Genomic DNA, 14226 nt, shown 5'->3' on the forward strand with positions numbered 1-14226 from the left:
TCTTCATGGTCTTTGTAATTACATGCCTCTAAAATATATGTGTGGTTTTCTTTTGACATTGAGGCTCATCTTTTAACTCTTGTGATTGATTCTCACGTGCTTAAATTTTATGATGACTGTTCTAGTTGCTTTAACTTGAGAAACGTGTCTGAGCCATCCTGAGCGAGTCATGTGCATCGTGTGAAATGAGATTTCGGTATACTTTGTGCCATCCTTGCTAGTCTAAAACTTGCCCCGTGTATGAGTCAAAGCGAAATGATTAAGTCTTTTAAGTTTGGGAGGTGATATCGGCTTTCTTTGATTGACCATTTAGCCCATTTACCTACCCGTGCTAATATTATCAATAGTCACCCCTTTTGATCCTATAAACCTTTTCTTTAGCAACCACATCACAAGTCTAACCCTCTTTGTTCTTAATCAAATCTTGTCGAACCTTTACCTCCGAAAACACTTAAGTAGCCAGAAGAGTAAAGAAAGAGATTGAGTAGATTTGGAGTGGAACCATAAAAAAAAACAAATAAGGTGCACTTGGGGTTTAACAGCCTTACTAGCCAGATATACCAAATTAAGGAGAGTAAAAAAAAAGAGGAAAAAAAGAAAGAATAACTGGAAAAAAAAGAATAACACCTCCATATCTTTGTCTGGGCTAGTAAGTATATATATGTTGACGTGCGTAATGAAGAAGGGCTTAAATGTATATGGTTTCATGGCAAGACATTGAAGTGGTCATGGCAAAAAGTTGCTTAGAAGCGAAGTGTAGTGTATTAAAGTGCTTAGGAGGGTTAGTCACTATTTTCTCAAATATATCGTACTCGTTCCTTAGCCTACATTAAAACCTATAAAGTCCTACTTGATCCTAGAGTTTGAAAGCTTAGACTAGTAGAGACTTACACTATGGGCAAGCCTATGGTACGAACTTGGGTGGCATAAGAGTTTCTTTGTGAGAGTGAGCAAATTCTTCCGATTTGTGAGTCCTTAATATATACTTGAACTTATATTGAGTGTGTGGACTAATTTCTCTATGGTTTGTTGGTGAAGGCACATGATTTGCAAAGAATTGGTAGATACATTGATTTTTGAGTTGGCACAAAGAGCGGGTCATAGTGTGGAATGCATTGGAGTCAAGTTTTAAGGTGGGAATGTTAGAATGAGTCACGTGAATATTTTAAATAATCTTGGCATTAATTTAAAACTTGAGACAATGTATGAAGAGTGCATATGTTGGGTTCTAAGCGTTGATATAAACCATTGTCATTGGTATGATGCTGGAGTATGTTTTTAATTGTGTTTCTTGCCTATGTGCTTAATTTTAAGTTGCTCGAGGACGAGCAAGAGTTTAAGTGTGTGGTGGCGATAAAGGATGACAAATTTATGTTTTTGAGTATGTTTGCATATTGTTTCTTATATGAATTGTGGGAGTTCACACTGCTTTAAAAGTGAAAATATGCTCATTACGTGTTTCTTATGTGTAGGAACAAACTTATGTGGAAAAGGATCAATTAGGAGAAAAATTAGTAAAAAAATAGCTGAATTAAAAAGCCCCGGACAGCGAAGCGAGGTTCAGTTCGCCAGACCGGGACCGGAACAGAAGAAACTAGCCTCTCCAATCCAAAATAGAAGAAGGAAAATTTGCCCCTTACAAATCCTAGTCACTATAAATACATCCTAAAACGTGATTTTGAGGGAAAACACTACTTTTGAAGGAGAGAAGACTTTGGGGAGGCAAGAACACGCTATAAGCAAAAAAAAAAGGACTCAACTTCAGGTTTTTCCCTCTTTCTTCCTCCATTTCCATTATTGGTTATGAATTCTAGTATTGTAGTTTTGCATACTATTATGAATAGCTAATTTGTTATCTAGAGTTTTGATGGAATCTATTGGAGGATGAACTCTTTTTATGTTTTTATATAATTGAGCCGTTGGATTTCTCTATGTCTTCAACTACATGTTTGTTGCTATTGATGAAATGGACATCAATTGACTGTGTCTATTTAGTGTGTACTGCTCGAGAGAGAGTACACATTTAGGTAGTTGTTGAATAGCATCACTCCTAATGTAGGTGAGAGATCAATACGTAGGGTTTAAAGGCGAGATTAGAGATAACGAGACCTTGGTGCGATCGTAGTGAGCGTAAATTAGTACCAGCTAGTGTAGTTTGAGAGTATACATCTAGTAAATTGTGGTACTTTCTCAAGAGAGAATTATGACAACCAAAGTACTCACGATCGGTAGAGAATAATTAGGTAAAATTATAGGAGGTATAGCGGGGAGGATTCCGACAATTGAGAAAATCATAACTCTAGGCCTCCTTTACCTTGTCTCCAACATTACCCTCGTTAGTTGATAATTTTACTGCTTTCTAGTATTTGTTTGTTAATTAGTTAGAAATAAACATTATAGTTTTTATATTAGGAAACTGTTTGGACTTTTATTTCTTAGAGATATTGAACAACTGTAGCTAAGCCTTAGTTCTCTGTGGGATTCGACTCCGGACTCTTAAATTGGATTATATTTATAGCGACCGCTTATCCTTTTTAGAACTAGAGTTCGGTGTGATCAGGCGAGATGAGAGAAAAAGACAAGGTAACGATGTGACCACACTAAATTGGTCGTTACATAAAGTGACACTTTTCGTCGTTATGTAATGACATATTTAACGATACGATACAATAAAATTTAAATAATAATTAAAACAAACATTGTATTTAGCTGTAAGTATTTAGTAAACAACATAAATAATTACAGAAGGCATCCCGGGTCAAAACGCCTTTTCATTTGATTTGGCTTACTTGCCCTTCGATTGATCAGCTAATTTCAATGAAGAAGGCATCTAGACTTGAGGCACCTCTAGTTAACAACTAATCTTTTAAAACGTCTTGGTGGCTAGGAATTTTCAGTCATGGTATATTGAAGTGTTGATACTTTAATAGACAATTGTCTTACTGCTAACGGGGTGAGAATTTTGTCTCATACGTGCAAACTCTTCTCATATCAATAACATTTTTCTAGCTTGTGTTCAGGGGCGTACACAGGATTTTCAGTAAGCGGTGTCGACATTCAAAAAGTAAACATGTGAACACATCATTAACGACATTATACTTTAAAAGAAATAAAATTCATATTATGTTGATAAAACTTAATTAAAGAATATGATTATAACTCGGCTCAATAGATTTACACCTTTTGAAATTATAACAGCCTCATTCAAATATATTTAACTTTTGTTGATATGAGGAATGAAAAGGAGCATAGGCAAAGTGGTTCGGTTTGCACTCACCCTTAAATAGGTCCCAAGTCCTATCCTTTATGAGCAATATTTTTAAAACAACTAAAGACCAAAATATTAAGCAAAAATACAGGTTAATTTTTGAGTCGAACTCCTGACCTATGTCAGGGAAAAGAAGCCCTCGACCAGTGAGCTGCAACGTTTGAATTGTAATGTGGTGTCATTTTTCTTCATATACCTGATTTTCATATTATATACTATACGTTACTCAGTAAATTTTTCCGATGAAGCGATATCGGATTACAACGCTTCTACCAAGATAAATCCGTCCCTGCTTGTGTTGCGGCATGCGCGACTACCTCTTCAAATTGAGCCTTTGGGAGTTTGGTTAGGTCATCCAAACGAGTGTACATTGTTATTTCATAGGTATCAACATCACATTCACCGGTGATTCCAAAATCTAATTGGAGAGTTCGATATGATAAAATAATTTTAACTGTGAATAACGAAGAAAGTTCAAAATAAAAATTGAGAATTATGTCACGACCTTAGTCTGGAACTAAGGGCACATGCGACACTTGACAACTTGATCACGATCTTGTACAACTCGATCACGATCTTGCTATGTTAAGTCAAGCTAAAATACTACACTCAAGATCGCTAAGGGAACGTTTGATAAGAAAGACAAGAAAAATTTGCCAAAATGAAGCTTTTTATTGTAGAGAACTTGATTGTTTTGCTTGGTGAGTTACAAATGAATACCTCCCTTATATACTTGTATTCTAGGGGCTAGTGAGTAAATAATAATTATTACACAAGTCCCGTATTATTTACAAGTAAGCCCCCTCTCTATAATTTCCTACATAACTAGAATCTTCCAAGGACATTCCTAGCAAATCCATAGGGTTCTAAGGTCTTCCTAGGGAAACCTCTATATTTCTCTAGAACCTTCCCATAAGTGCTAGCCTCTTTGCTATGTAAGCTTTACATATGTCAAAAATATATGCCAAGTTGCACCTGCATGGCACGATGATGGGGCGGGTCATGACACTCTCCCCCACCCAATTTTGTGACGCCCTCGGCACAAAGCATCGACACGTATACGTGCACCTCATCTTGGCATTTCCGAATATATTTGTCCATTATCCATGATGCCTTATGGATTTGTTTGACTTCCCATGTCACATGGTACTGGTTACCTCTCTTCTTGTCCCGTTTGTACTTTGGACTGCTAGCAATGATGGCCTCGATCCTCTATCCATCGGATGCCTCTCCTTCCTCCTGGCCTAAATCTCCCCATGACTCGACCAAGTCTAGCAACTTCTCAAGCATCAGATCCATGCTTCCACTCCGTATTTAGCTACCCTCCGTGGTCCCAGCCTTGCTAGAAACCTTGACACCTCTACTTGGTGCATCGTCTAAGTCTGATAATGTGCCATTACTTTGGAATTCGTCATTCTCTTTAACTATGTTTGCCCAGCTTTTCTTGCTGCCACCATGCTCCCTTTTCATGGCTCCAAGATAGGCCTTGGAATCATCTACTAGCGGCTTAGAGTCCAATCGTATTCCCCCGATTCAGGCGATTTATCTTCTGTTACCCTCTTGTGCCTGCGCAAAGTTTTCGACTATTGCTGCAAGCTTCCCCAACTCTGGGCATTCCCTCGCCCGATGTGGCCCTTTACAAAAGTAGTACCCTCTCTTAGGCACGTACTCAACGCTGTTGCCCTTTTTGTTTCCCTTAAACCTTTGTCCGTTATGGTATGTCCCCCTAGCATTGCCCTCGTATGCCTCAGCTATGCCTTTCCCATTGTCCCTGTCATGATCTCCTCCACCCTACTTGGAGTTGTCCCCTTTGGACTTGGCAGGCTCCATCATGAAGTCAACGAGCGACTCGGCTACTGCTATGGCCTTGTCCATGTTGGCTACTTGATGTCTTCTTAAGTCCTGCTTTGCCCAATTTTGCAACCCATCCATGAAGTAGATGAGGGAATCCTCCTCAGAAAATGTCGGATTTGCACCATCAAGGTAGCGAACTCGCGCACATACTCCTGAATTGTGGCCATATGTCAGAGCTCCCTTAGATTCCGCCTAGCTTCATACACCATATTCACCGGGTAAAATTGCTTCTTCAACTCCTTCTTGAATCGCTCCCATGTCCCAATCTTGCATAGCCCTTTCTCCATGTCGAAACACTTCTGACACCACCACAATACGGCAATATCTGAGAGGTACAACATAAGAGTGTTGATCTTAGCCTCATCATCCCTCACTTTGCCGTGCTTGAAGTAGTTCTCCAAGTTCCAAAGGAAGTTATCCACTTCTTGTGCATTACGAACACCTTTGAACATGGGTGGCTTGGGAGCCTCGATCTTAGTCTCCCTCATCACAACAATATTGTTGGCTCCCTCAATCACGCTAGTATCAACCTGCTCCTCGAGTGACTCTATCTTTGCCTTTATTGTATCGATAATACTCAATGCCTCCATGAGTCTGCACTCCAAGGAAGTGATGGTTTGCCTTAGCTCCATCTCAGTTTGTGTACGTCTCTCCAAGTCATTTCAGATACTCTCAATCTCTTCAAGAGTGTGCCCGTCAAGAACGCTAAGGGTGCCTTCTACCTTCCCTAAGTGTTGTCCAAAGTTCCCCACGGCGTCTATCCCCATGTTCACCTTCATAACCCATTTTTTACTGAGCGAGACGTCCTCGAGCAGGACCTCCACTTCATCCTCGCTCGCCTCAGTAGAAGATGGTTCTTGGGATGTAAGCCCTTCATTTGGCACAACCTTGGGTGGCACCTCCTGGCTCTTGTTGGTGACATTCCTCTTTTTTGTTACGGCCCTTCTTGCCAGCAACATCCTGGATGATGTTGGCTTGGGTGTTGGCAGTGTTAAATTATCTATCGTTCACAATTCCCTTAGTTGCAATCTTTGCTCTGATAACACGTTGTCACGTTCTTAGTCTTGAACTAAGCGCACGTGCGATACTTGATAACTTGCTCACGATCTTGCACAACTCGGTCACGATATTGCTATGCCAAGTCAGCCTAAAATACTACACTCAAGATTGCTAAGGGAATGTTAGATAAGAAAGACAAGAGAACTTCTCCAAATAAAGCTTTTTATTGTAGAGAATTTGATTGTTTAGCTTGGTGAGTTACAAATTAGTATCCCCCTTTATATACTAGCCTTCTAGGGGCTAGTGAGTAAATAATAATTATTGCACAAGTTCCTTATTATTTACAAGTAAGTCTCCTTTATAGAATTCTCTACATAGCTATAATCTTTCAAGGACTTTCCTAGCAAATCCATAGGGTTTTAGGGTCTTCCTAGGGAAACCTCTATTTTTCTCTAGAACATTGCCACAGGTGCTAGTCTCTTTCCTATGTAAGCTTTTTATATGGCAAAAATATATGACAAGTGGCACCTACATGGTACGATGATGTGGGGGGTCATGATAATTAGTTGTGGAAGTTCCAATGTGAGCACCTTACCACGATGCTAAATTGCACTAGTTAATAGAATAGGTATTGACGACATTAAAAATAAGACTAGTTTGTGATAAACAGACTATAGCACAAGAATTGACAAACATAAAATAAAAGAAACCAATAAACGATCTTATTCATATGGTGAGACACTAAGCTTGATAGTTACTAGTGATGCATTTAAAAATAGCCTAGTACGTTAAAGAGAAAAGAAGAGAAGAGAAAGTAAGGATTCTAGTAATGTTTAAATCGTTAGTTTTGATTCAGGCTTGGCAATGCCGTTAAATATAATGGACAGTCGTGACTTGGTGAACCTCTACTTTTATGGATGTGGTTGAGAATCTTGAGGAGTTAGGACTTGTGATTCTTGAAGGTGACTGTGAACATCGAAAGGTTGACCAGTCACTGAACTCATTAAAATCCTAGTGCATTGGTCTGCGGCCAATGGTTCGTCACGACTCTTTCACGATACAATATCTCCTAGGCTAGGTCTAGGCATCATTTTAAGTGGGTGAAGTGCGCACTTAAAGTTAAATTTTGTCCTTGTTTGCTCCATGAATAGAACTTTAAATTTAACAAGTTGCCCCTCGCTTGCCTCATAGGCAACACTTTAAACTTTTGACCTTGAATTATGTTTGTATTGGTCAAAATTTGATCGCTGCAGTTGGCCTGACCAAGATCCCGTCCAAGCGACGAGATAGTGAAAGACGACATGGTTTGCTCCAAAACCCTGTATTCATAATGCCCGCCGTGACAAAGAACGACGAAAGCGGACGTTGTGTGAATTTGTATTGACCCGTAGTGAGGATTCCATAACTATATATAGGGGAGGAGTCTCTCAATGGAGGGGGGGCTTTTTCTCTCTCTTATCTCTCCTCTGTAATCTTCTTAGAAAAAGGAGCCTTCCCATGGAAGACGGAAAACGGTGATCTTCATCGATTAATGAATGAGGAAATCAAAAATATCAAGGAGACTGATCACTCCCATTTCGCTTATAGATCTGGAGGTTGTTAGCCTTGACTAAGATTTACCTCTTCATTCTCTTTGATTGATTTGTACAAAAAGGTTCCAATATCTTTTGAGTCAAACAATTTGGCACCGCCTGTGGGGATTTCTTAGTGAAAACCTCCTAGTCTCCTCCAGATCGAAAATCGGAAACACGATCACCCACCGAGAGGAACGGTAAGTGAATCTCACACGCCAGCCTAGATCATGATGCTATATACAAATAAAAGTTGCAACCAACATTATCCCCCGCACGCTGGGCAGCCCATGAATCAGTCAAAAAAAACCTGGCCCGCACTGAACCAAGGCACAAAAAGGAAGGGAAAGAGAACCGAATACGGTTACCAAGCTCAGAAAACACCTTCATCGTCAACTATCAGAGCGCCAAGCAGAGCAAGTAACGCCACCGATCCACCTTCATTCACCAACTCATCAGATCGGGATAAGGAGGATATCATCATAACCCACCTTCTGCTGATTGCCCAAACAAGAACGTAAGCGCAGCACGGGCGAGCAAGCAAGGAAACATCCCAACTGAAGAATAGGAAATTATTACGGAACCACTGAAATATCGTCCACCAGACAAACCCGACACCTCGGAAGTAATACCCTTCGAACGATACTTCCTCTCCCTCACCAAAAAGATGTCCCAAGAAAGCCTTCCTGGGACTTAAACATCAGGCCGACGAGGAGGAACCCCCCCGAGGTCAAAGCATAATTCATCGTCNCGAAAGAACATGTGTCATCAGTGCTACTGAAAAAGTTCCGTGAAACCCTGATAGGGGGAGCACTGACATGGTATGCCCAACTACCGGCACGGTCGATATCAACGTCCGAAGAAATGGCAGATAAATTCATCAACGCTCACGCGGGAGCGAAAAAGGCAGAAGCCAGGGTAAACGACATCTTCACCGTTAGGCAAATGACAGGCGAGGGACTTTGGGATTTCCTAGCCCGATTCAACAGGGTAAGAATGAGCCTACCCAATGTATCGGAGGGGATGGCGGTAGCAGCCTTCCAAAATGGGCTAAATAGAAACGGGTCGAAAGCAACAAAAGAGCTGCTAAGTAGGCTCATAAAATACCCTCCCACTATGTGGGAAGAAATCCATAATGCATATTGTGCCGAAGTAAGGGCAGATGAGGATGGCTTAAATGGTCCGATCCAACGGCTAACCTTAGTACAAATCGAAATAAAGAGAGACCGCCGTAAAGACGGTCGAAGAGACCAACTATCCCGTTTCAATCGAGAAAGGCATTAGCCCTACATCCGGACGTCCATCCCACCTCCGCCACGACAGGCAGACGTCACGCCCCGACACACCGCGCCACATCGAAATGAGAGAGGTGTGCCCCCATTATTGTCTGCTCATAACTTTTGCGTTTCTCCTTCAGAAATAGTGTATGCACTAGAAAAGCTCGGCACAAAGGTGCAGTGGCCGCAAAAGATGAAGTCGGATCCAAGCACCCGGAGATCGAACGTTCTGTGTGAGTTCCATCAGGAAAGGGGACATAAGACCGAAGACCGCATAGGCTTGCGACAGGAAGTGGTAAGAATGCTGAACCAGGGACACCTGAAAGAACTGCTGAGTGACCAAGGACGGGTTAACTTCGCTCGTGGGCGCGATCAGCCCCAAGGACCCCAAAAACCACCTTCACCGGCTCGTGTCATACAAATGATCATTGGCAGCGGCGATGATACGGTAATCAACTATGTAAAGTTCACCACTACACACAAACTTAAGCGAACAGTCGCCCAAGAACGGTATGATGACCTCGAAGATAGTATCAACTTCGATAAGTCAGATACCCATGGTTTGTCTTTCCCTCACTATGATGCTTTGGTTATAACTTTACGTATTGCAGATACCGATGTAAAAAGAATAATGCTGGATGACGGAAGCGGTGCGTATATTATCCACCCGCGAGTCCTCGTACAAATGAGACTCAAGGATGAGATAGCACCGCGCTGCATAACACTAACGGGTTTTAATAATGCAGTAGAATGAACCTCAGGAGAGATAATGCTGCCCGTTCTGGCTGGAGGAGTCATTCTGGATATGACGTTTCACGTCATGAACCAGGAAACAGCCTACAACGATGTCATAGGGCATCCAAGGATACACGCCATGCGAGCCGTCCCTTCAAGTTTCTACCAAATGATCAAATTTCCTACCCCATGGGGAATATTCAGCATCCGGGGCGAGCAACGTACCGCCCAAGAATGCTATCGCATCGCCCAAGATTGCGCGCACACCCAACAACTAAAGGGAGAAAGTGCGGAAGCATAGTAATCAACCATGTCGGGAACCAAACCCGACATACAAATAGAGGCCATCAAAGACCCAGATATCATAGAGGCCTGCATGGCAACTGTGGAAGACCTCGATCCCGTTTAATTGGACAAAGCTGACAGCACGAAAAAAGCTTATATCTGGCACAACCTCTCAGAACGAGGTAAGTTCCATAAGTTCTTAACTAACAACGCCGATTTGTTTGCCTTCTCCCATGCAGATATGTCGGGAATCCCAAGGGACATCGCCACACATCGGCTAAATGTCGACCCTCTTTACCTGCCTGCACGGCAAATGAGGAGAAAGTTCAACGCCACAATCAATGATGCAGTCAGCGAAGAAGTTGATAAGATGCTCGCTAATGGTTCCGTCCGAGAGTTAAAGTACCTTGAGTGGGTCGTTAATGTGGTCATGGTAAAAAAGAAAAATGGAAAATGGCGGATGTGTGTCGATTTCACCGACCTAAACAAAGCATGACCAAAAGATTCCTTTCCGCTACCACACATCGACCAGCTCATCGACGCAACAGCGGGGCACAAACTATTAAGCTTCCTGGACGCCTATTCTGGTTACAACCAAATCCTAATGGCAGAAGAAGATCAAGAAAAGACCACCTTTATCACTCACCAAGGGACATACTGCTATAGAGTTATGCCGTTCGGACTCAAGAACGCGGGGGCGACGTACCAAAGACTAGTCACCAAAATGTTCAAAGAACAACTCGGAAAGACTATGGAGGTCTACATCGACGACATGTTAGTGAATTCAAAAAGGAAGAAGGGTTGCATTGGTCATATGAAGGAAGACTTCGAAATATTGAGGCGATACGGAATGAAATTGAATCCCGAAAAATGCACCTTTGGCGTAGCCTGAAGCAAGTTCCTCGGTTTTCTAGTATCAAAAAGGGGTATTGAGGTCAATCCAGACCAGATCAAGGCCATCGAAGGAATACCGGAGATGTTGACCAGCAAAAAGCAGGTACAGAAGTTGACGGGACGAATAGCCACCTTATCGAGGTTCATCTCACGGTCGTCAGATAGGTGTCATAAATTTTTCATTGTACTGAGGAAGGATCACGGATTACAGTGGAACTCAGAATGCGTCGACGCCTTAAAGAAATTAAAAGCATACCTGTCCTCACCACCGCTACTTGTCAAGGCAGACCCAGGCGAATGCCTCCTGGTGTATCTAGCAGTCTTCGAAGTCGCGGTAAGTGCAGTTCTGGTCTGCGAAAGCAAAGGTACTCAGTCTCCAATCTATTATGTCAGCAAAACTTTAATTGATGCCGAAAAAAGGTACCCCTACCTTGAGAAATTAGCTCTGGCATTAGTCATAGCTTCACGAAAGCTTAGACCATATTTTCAATGTCACCCCATAAAGGTGGTGACAACCTTCCCCCCCAGGGGCATCTTACACAAACCCGAACTATCGGGTAGGTTGGCCAAATGTGCCATAGAATTAAGCGAGCACGATATAATGTATCAACCACGAACTGCTATAGAGTCGCAAGTGCTCGCCGACTTTGTCGACGATTTCAGTGCGGAAATATTGCCTGAAGCAGAGCAGGAGGCGCTCCGTGCGTCCACACCCTCCGACCTCTAGGTCCTCTATATCGATGGTGCATCTAATGCGTCGGGATCGGGACTGGGACTTGTCCTCGAAGTCCCTACAGGCGAAATGATTCGCCAATCCATACGATGCCCCGAAATGACTAACAACGAGGCCGAGTATGAGGCTGTGATTGCAGGATTGAAATTAGCCCTAAAATATGGCGCCCGACGACTCGTCCTACATTGCGACTCCCAACTCGTGGTGAATCAAGTCACTAGGACTTTCCAAATCAAAGAACCGAGACTACAAAAATACCAGTTAGAAATTCGCAAAGTACTACCAGAATTCGATGAATGCCGCCTCGACTAGATACCCAGGGCGCGAATGCCGAAGCAGACGGCCTCGCCAAATTAGCAGCAGCCACCAGAAATATCAACAAAGAAAATGTGGTCATCCTCCTCCATACCTCGATAGACCAGGTCGAGGCACATTCTATTAACCTGACTTGGGACTGGCGCAATCGTATCGTAACTTATTTACAGGAAGGAACGCTCCCACAAGATAAGAAAGAAGCCAAAAAGCTTCGAATACAGGCAGCCAGGTACAGCCTCGTGGATAACAACCTTTACAAAAGGACGTTCGGGGGCCCCCTGGCCAAATGCCTCGGACCAAATCAAACGAGACGGGTACTAGAAGAAGTACATGAGGGGCACTATGGTGCTCACATAGGAAACCGTGCCCTCGTTAGATGCCTTATCCGTGCGGGATACTACTGGCCCACCATGAAAAAAGAAGTCGCAGACTACGTCAGGAAATATGAACAGTGTTAAAAATACGCCCCTATGATACACCAAGCAGGAGAACTGCTGCACTCCGTCACTTTGCCATGGTCGTTATAAAGTGGGGGATGGATATTGTCAGACCCCTTCCAGCAGGGCGAGGTAAGGTACGCTTCCTTTTGATTTTAACTGACTATCTTTCTAAGTGGGTGAAAGCAGGTGCATACACTCAAATACGTGAGCAAGAAGTTATCGCGTTCATATGGAAAAACATAATATGCCGCTTCGGCATTCCCAAAGAGATCAGTTGTGACAACGAACCTCAGTTCGTCGGAAAGAAAACAACCGAATTCTTTGAAAAAGTTTGCCCATCTCAAATACTTCCATTTCTGAAAAGAGGCGCTTCCTAAGTCGTACTCTTTTTCCCTCATCCGGGTTTGTCCCGATCGGGTTTTCTCGGTGAGGTTTTTAATGAGGCGGCAAGGGAAACGTCTCGAAGCCCGAAGTGTTTTTCATCACCCCGCCCATCGACATGATCTCCAGGCTGAGTAATGAAGGGACTAGGCATAGATAGCCAAATCTCCATTGTATGTACAAAGTCAGCATGTGTTTCCTACAAGAATATAATCAGAATCTCCAATGTATGAATGAAACTAGCATCCACGATACTCCAACAAATCTCCAATGTATGAATGAACTAGCATCTGTTGATACCCAATTTTTCCCTATATATTTTTATATACAAAATACCTTTCAAATAGCATAGGAATGCATATATAAGTATGTCCAAGAATTTTCCTATTTTTTCTTTAATTTTTTAAAGATTTTTAAACCGATTTTATTGCCCTATTTCACCAGTAAAAAACCAATAATTATTCCCCAAATTATCATTTTTGATTTATTTATTGTATTCTCATATTTATACCAAAATATAAGGTTTGCACATTTTTTACAAATTTATTTAGTATTTTTAAAGCTAAATTGCATATAATTGCAATATTAGCCTATTTTAAGAATTAATTGCGTTTATAATTACAAAATTGATTACAGTATTTTTTATTTAATATTTACATATTACTAGTCAATTTAGTGCCTTTAATTTTGTTTCCAGAAATTATTTTACTATTTTTTATAAATAAAAAGGGAAAAGTGCCTATTTAAACACTAGCCCTACTTATTTCAATTTTAGCCTAAATCAGCCCCCCAATTAAACCCAATTTCAATCCCAAATTGCCCGGCCCAATTCTTAAATTACCCGCCCCTGACCCAATTAAATATAACCCGCCCGGCTCCCCGTTTAATCCAGGCCGTTGATTAAAATGATCAACGGCCACGCTTCATTCTTTCCTTTTTTAATTTACCAACTCCCCTAACCCTAATCATTTTCACCAGCCCGCCGCCTCTGAAACCCTCCACTCTCTCAAACTCTCTCGAGTATTCTCAAACCCTAGCCGCCTCTTACCATCTCCGCCCTGAAATCCACCGGAGTCTATGGCCTCCAAGGCTACGAGGGTCCTACACCGGCCTCCTATGGCTCTTACGTGCATGATCTCTGAAGATTCAAGGCCTGACCTTGAAGGTTCATACCCAGACCTCTATCGATTCGGAGTTCTGCGGTCATCTCCGGCGTACCATGGTTGTTTAAGCCTGATTCTGACCTCTCCGACTCAGATCGGTGACCTTTCAAAACCATTCTTTTCCGATCTTGGGTTTTCTAAAAATGTTCAAGTGTTTTCTGACTTTCTTTTCTTTCGTGTGTATTTGCCTCTGTGTTGTTCTTGTATTCTCTTTTACCATGTTTCTTATATGCTTCTCTTACTGTGTTTTCCTATATTATGGTCTCGTATGCTTTTCTACTGTGCTCCTATGTTTTTCTTCTATCACGTTC

The sequence above is a fragment of the Nicotiana attenuata genome, unplaced genomic scaffold, assembly GCF_001879085.1.
Source record: "Nicotiana attenuata strain UT unplaced genomic scaffold, NIATTr2, whole genome shotgun sequence".
Lineage (NCBI taxonomy): Eukaryota > Viridiplantae > Streptophyta > Magnoliopsida > Solanales > Solanaceae > Nicotiana > Nicotiana attenuata.